The sequence below is a fragment of the Moschus berezovskii genome, chromosome 20 (genome assembly GCF_049115385.1).
Source record: "Moschus berezovskii isolate FMDL1 chromosome 20, NW_MosBer_1.0, whole genome shotgun sequence".
Classification (NCBI taxonomy): Eukaryota; Metazoa; Chordata; class Mammalia; order Artiodactyla; family Moschidae; genus Moschus; species Moschus berezovskii.
Window position 1 is genome coordinate 65081637 of NC_142479.1, and position 5625 is coordinate 65087261.

Consider the following 5625-nt stretch of genomic DNA (forward strand, 5'->3'; position numbering starts at 1 on the left):
TCCCCTGGTTGGGGAATTAGCCATGCGGTGCAGTCCAAAAAAAAAGCACTTCTAGGAAGCTGAGGTCGTATTTCAAAAAGATGAGGAAAGAAGAGAGAGGAACGGAGACAGGAAGGAGAGAGGAACCTTAGGGGGAAAGACTGAATTGCGTCAAATGAAGGAAGAAGAGAGAGACCGCCTGCTCTGATCCCAAATTCTCTCCATCTCACCCGAGCCCTGAAGAGCAGTGCCTTGTGAGTGCATCTTTCTCACAAGGGAGCCACTCAGGGCGGCCATTCCCCAGATGGCCTACCAAGGCCATGCAGACCTGCTCTAAGTTTATCTGCTCTTCCATCTTAGAAAGAAAGGAGGGCGGAGTGAGGCTAAGAGGGAACGGCAGTCCCAGATAGGAAAGGAGACGCTGAGCGTGGGCAGGGAGTCTCTGAATCAACTGGTGTCAGCGCAATGCAAGGCCACTGTCTGGGGCCGGGGGAGGTGGGGGAGCTCGCACCCCTGGCTGGGCAGCAATGCACTTTCTGTCACCCCTGAGTTCCACAGGGAGACCGGAAGATGGGCAAACCATGCCCCGCTGGGGCAGAAACCAGACTTGGGGAACTGGAAACCAGTGGGTATGATGTTAATCACCAGCAAAACTCTGGAATGAATCATTAAATAAATTCATTTATTCGTGCCCTTAGTCAACAAATATTTACAGAGTGTCTCTAAGTATGAGCTACTGTATTAGGCATTAAATTGGAGTGGACTAAAGGATTTGGCGGCTACAAGCAGGGAGATGATATTGTATAATTATTATAATGGAAACAGGTTCACATGAGAAGGACAGATAAACACTATGGGGATTCAAAGAGTACTTTAAAAAGGCAGAATATAAGATCTGAACTTGGGACTTCCCTGGTGGTCCAGTGGCTAAGACTCTGAGCTCCCAATGCAAGGGGCCAGAGTTCCATCCCCGGTTGGGGAACTAGATCCCACATGTCACAACTAAAGAATTAAAAATCCTGCATGCTGCAACCAAGACCAGGCACAGCCACGTAAATAAATAAAATTTTTAAAAAAGATCTGAACTTGTTTCAGGGAAGGAGCCAGACACGTAGATAATAGGGCTCTGTAGTAATGTGCATAAGGGCAAAACGACCAGAGCCTAATAATGGAGAACCTGTTGAACAGACGTCCTTATGGAATAGAATAGAATAGAAAGTCACTCAGTCATGTCTGACTGTTTGTGACCCCATGGTCTATACAGTCCATGGAATTCTTCAGGCCAGAATCCTGGAGTGGGTAGACTTGCCCTTCTCCAGTGGATCTTCCTGACCCAGGAATTGAACCAGGATCTCCTGCATTGTAGGCAGATTCTTTACCAAGTGAGCGATCAGTCAATCAAGACAGTTCATAATGGAATACTATATAGCCAATCAAAACAGTTTATAATGGAATACTAAATGGCAGAGACATTACTTTGCCAACAAAGGTCCGTCTAGTCAAGGCTATGGTTTTTCCAGTGGTCACGTATGGATGTGAGAGTTGGACTGTGAAGAAAGCTGATCACCGAAGAATTGATGCTTTTGAACTGTGGTGCTGGAGAAGACTCTTGAGAGTCCCTTGGACTGCAAGGAGATCCAACCAGTCCATTCTAAAGGAGATCAGTCCTGGGTGTTCATTGGAAGGACGGATGCTAAAGCTGAAACTCCAATACTTTGGCACCTCATGCGATGAGTTGACTCACTGGAGAAGACTCTGATGCTGGGAGGGATTGGGGCGGAAGGAGAAGGGGACGACAGAGAATGAGATGGCTGGATGGCATCACCGACTCAATGGACATGAGTTTGAGTGAACTCCGGGAGTTGGTGATAGACAGGGAGGCCTGGCGTGCTGTGATTCATAGGGTTGCAAAGAGTCGGACACGACTGAAGGACTGAACTGAACTGAACTGATATAGCCAAACAAAACAGTTTAGCTGTACACTTATTCATATCTGAAGATATTCACAAAATGTTAGTAATTTAAAGAAGCAGATAATAAAAGAGTATTTAGGTATGATGGAATTTTATGAATTTTTGATGTATGTGCTTTTAGACATTTTTAGAAACTTGTAGAAATATATACCAAAATATTTGAAGGGCTTATCTTGGCTTAGGGGGGTTTAGAATGTTTTACAATTCTTGTCTTCTCTCTGTATTTTGGAATCTTAATACAATGAGTATTGACTATCGTTTTTTCAAGGATAAAAATTGTTAAACCTATTAACAACGCAGGCCAAAAAGTCCTTGCTTCTCTGACAAGATTTTCAGATCATAGAAGTACTATGGATAGGGAATTCGCTGTTCCCTGGAAGTTCAGTCGTTAGACTCCCCACTTCCATTGCAGGAGGCCCAGGTTCTATCCCTGGTCAGGGAAATAAGGTCCTGCAAGCCATGCAGGACCGGAGAAGGCAATGGCAAGCCACTCCAGTGCTCTTGCCTAGAAAATCCCATGGATGGAGGAGCCTGGTGGGCTGCAGTCCGTGGGGTCGCTAAGGGTCGGACACGACTGAGCGACTTCACTTTCACATTTCACTTTCACACATTGGAGAAGGAAATGGCAACCCACTCGGTGTTCTTGCCTGGAGAATCCCAGGGACGGGGGAGCCTGGTGGGCTTCCGTCTATGGGGTCACACAGAGTCGGACACGACTGAAGTAACTTGGCGGCAGCAGCAAGCCATGCAGTGTGGCCAGGAAAAAAAAAAAAAGTTGCTATAGATATAGAATACCTTGATTCCATGAGAACATCTGGTGGCACAGTGAATAGGAATTCACCTGCCAGTGCAGGGTACAAGGGTTCACTCCCTGGCCCGGGGAGATTCCACATGCCGCAGAGCAACTAAGCCTGCGTGCCACAACTAATCCGAGCTCTAGAGCCTGCAAGCCGCAACTAGTGAAGTCCAAGAGCCTAGAGCCTGTGCTCTGCAGTAAGAAGCCACCATAATGAGAAGCCTGCTTGTCATAACTAGAGAAAGCCCATACAAAGCAATGAACACTCAGCACAGCCAAAAAATAATTAATTTAATTAAATCAAAAAAAAAAGAAAAGGTAGACCTGAAAATAGTATGGTTAGGTTGTAGCAGGTAGAAATAGTTACTAAAAACAAAACAAAAAGTACAGGACTTCCCTGTTGGTCCAGTGGTAAAAACTCTCTGCTTTCACAGAGGGAGCGTGAATTTGATCCCTGGTCAGGGAAGTTCCACATGCTGCAGGGAGACATAGCTAAAAAGGAAAAAAAAAGGCAATTGCATGGGACTTACCTGGAGGTCTGGTGGTTAAGACTCCTTGCTCCCAATGCAGGGGACATGGGTTTGATCCCTGGTCAGGGAACTAAGATCCTGCATGCCACTCGGCTTAAAACAAACAAAACGAAAAAAAGCAATCAATTAGTAAACAATGCCCATCTGAAGGTAAGTCTTTACAGATGTGCCACAAATCTCTGGCCTTCTTATTGAACATTTTCATCCATGACTGGAACGAAGACCATGAAGGCAAATGACCAGAATTTCAAATAAAACAAAATTCAGGGGGATGATCCCATTCACCTGGATTCAGACATGATGACAGGCCAGAACAACAAGATGAAAGAGACAGATGAAGTTGAAAAGGATTAAATAAATAGTCCTGAATCAGATGCTCCAGGGGCCCTAGAACTGAGAGGCCTGGGTTAGGGGGAGAGACGTGGAAGAATGAAAACTCACAATCTGTGACGGGGAGGACGATGAGCTTCACCAGCTAGTTGATGATCCTGGGGAGATGGCTTCCCCCAGATCAGAGGACACAGGAAGTTTCCAGGTGGCTGATTTCAACACAGTACAATGAAAGAGGGAACAGTGCTCCTCTGAGTGCCAGGTAGTCAGAGCACCATTTCCTCCAGCCGTCCCAAGAGCCCACCCCATCATTCCCAAAGGAACCGGGCACCTGTGGGGAGCGGGGATGGGGCAGGACAGGACTGCTCCATCAGGGGCTGGCTCACCCCCAGGAGGCTGGACCAGAGGACCCCCAGCTCCTTTTCCAACTGGCTGGGAGCACCTCCCCTGGGTCTCCCTTAGGTTTGCACCAAAGACGTGGGAAGTGACCTCACAAAGCCAAGACAGGAGTAGGGGTGTCCCTGGGGAAGCCAATGCTGGCCAACTGGCCCCTGGAGGATGTCAACGGTCTGCTGACAATGCAGAGGAGGAGGTGGAGCAAGGGAAGGAGGGAAAAGAGAAGGGGAAAAAAAGGAAAAAACCCAACAAATGAAGAAACAGCAAAACAAACAAAAAATAGAGGAAAGGAAAAAGGGACGGCAGAAAAGAAGAAGCAGAGTGGGAAATCAAAAGGCAGAAAGAGGATGTATGTCCCTGGCAGTCCAGTGGCTGAGACTCCATACTCTCAATGCAGGGGGCCGGGAACTGGACCCCACAGTGGTGGGAGTGGGTGGGATTTGAGACGGAAGACTGGCACAGGGCCAGAGTCACCCTCAGTCAGACACTCGTCCCCCTGAAGCCGTGCCTGAGCACCCATGCGTCAGGGTGTGCAGGGTGCAAGGAGGTTTCAGAAAATGAGGACGCCCTCCTCCCGGCCACCCTCCTGATTCACCTTGGAGCTGGCAGACAAGTGTGGACGCATGAAAGACCACCTACAGTCAAGGAGAGCATACAGCTCATCTCAAGGAGTGATAAAGACGTGGTGGGCTCTGGGGTCAGGAACACCCCAGTTCAGATCCAGACTTGGTGCCGCGTGGCCTCCGGCAGCTCCTTAGCATCTCGGAGCCTCGGTTTTCTTCTGTGTTATGAAGATACATGAGACAATGGATGTGCAAGCGCTGGGCCACTTTCACCCCCATAAATGTGATCGCACCTTAACTCTGAAACGAGTAATCACAGCCCTGAGTGAGAAGAAAAGCTGGAGAAGTCAGGGCGTCTCCAAGGGAAGACAGAGCCTGAGCCCTGAAGCAATCTTCCTTCACTAACTATTTTGGTTTTGAACCCACCAATCAGAGAGTAGACAGGCTCCCAGCACAGATCTTGGAGGCAAGTGGAAAATGCCAGGGGGCTTGAGCCTTCTCAGGCTGGAAAGCCCGGGCCCTAGGGACCTAGACAGCCAGGCGTCTGCATGACTCCTGGGTGCTAATAAGGCCCCTGGCCCAGGGACCTGGTTGTGGGCAGCCTGTAAGGTTGGACACTTGGGCAGCAGCCGCCGGCTTTGCAGACGGTGGGGAGTCCATAAGGAGTGTGCCACAGGCCCACAGGTGGCCACATGATGCCACAGCTGGGGGCAGAGCTCGCAGAGGGCTCATTCGGCCAGTCCCCGGAGGGTCCGGTGGGGGGAGTGCTCCAGGTCCAGCCTCCAGAGCGGCATTCCCTGGGTGCATCACCGTGGGTGCAGACCCCCCTCATTGGGGGCCGTTCCTGGCCTGGAGCCTCAGCTGCTATCCCAGCCTCCAGGAGGGATGGGGCAGAGCCACCCGTGAGTCACTGTGCCCACTTCCTGCCACATGGAAGCCGTGGCTGAGTCACCGGCCCCCCAAAGGGAAAGACTGGCCACAAGGCCGGAAAGCTGGAGCCCGATGGTGGCAGGAGTGTGTGGGGGGTGCTGGCACTGCGAAGCCACTGCTGCCCTGTC

General features: G+C 49.8%; 1 long non-coding RNA gene across 1 annotated transcript; it reads right to left on the reverse strand.

Moving 5' to 3' along the window:
- Positions 1-687: 687 nt before the first annotated feature.
- LOC129538030 (uncharacterized) lies at positions 688-4143 on the reverse strand. Its single transcript, XR_008682146.2, has 3 exons — positions 3720-4143; positions 3279-3371; positions 688-1740 (listed from the first exon to the last, which is right to left on the reverse strand). It is a non-coding gene; the product is annotated as an uncharacterized LOC129538030 (long non-coding RNA).
- Between the last annotated feature and the right edge of the window lie 1482 nt (positions 4144-5625).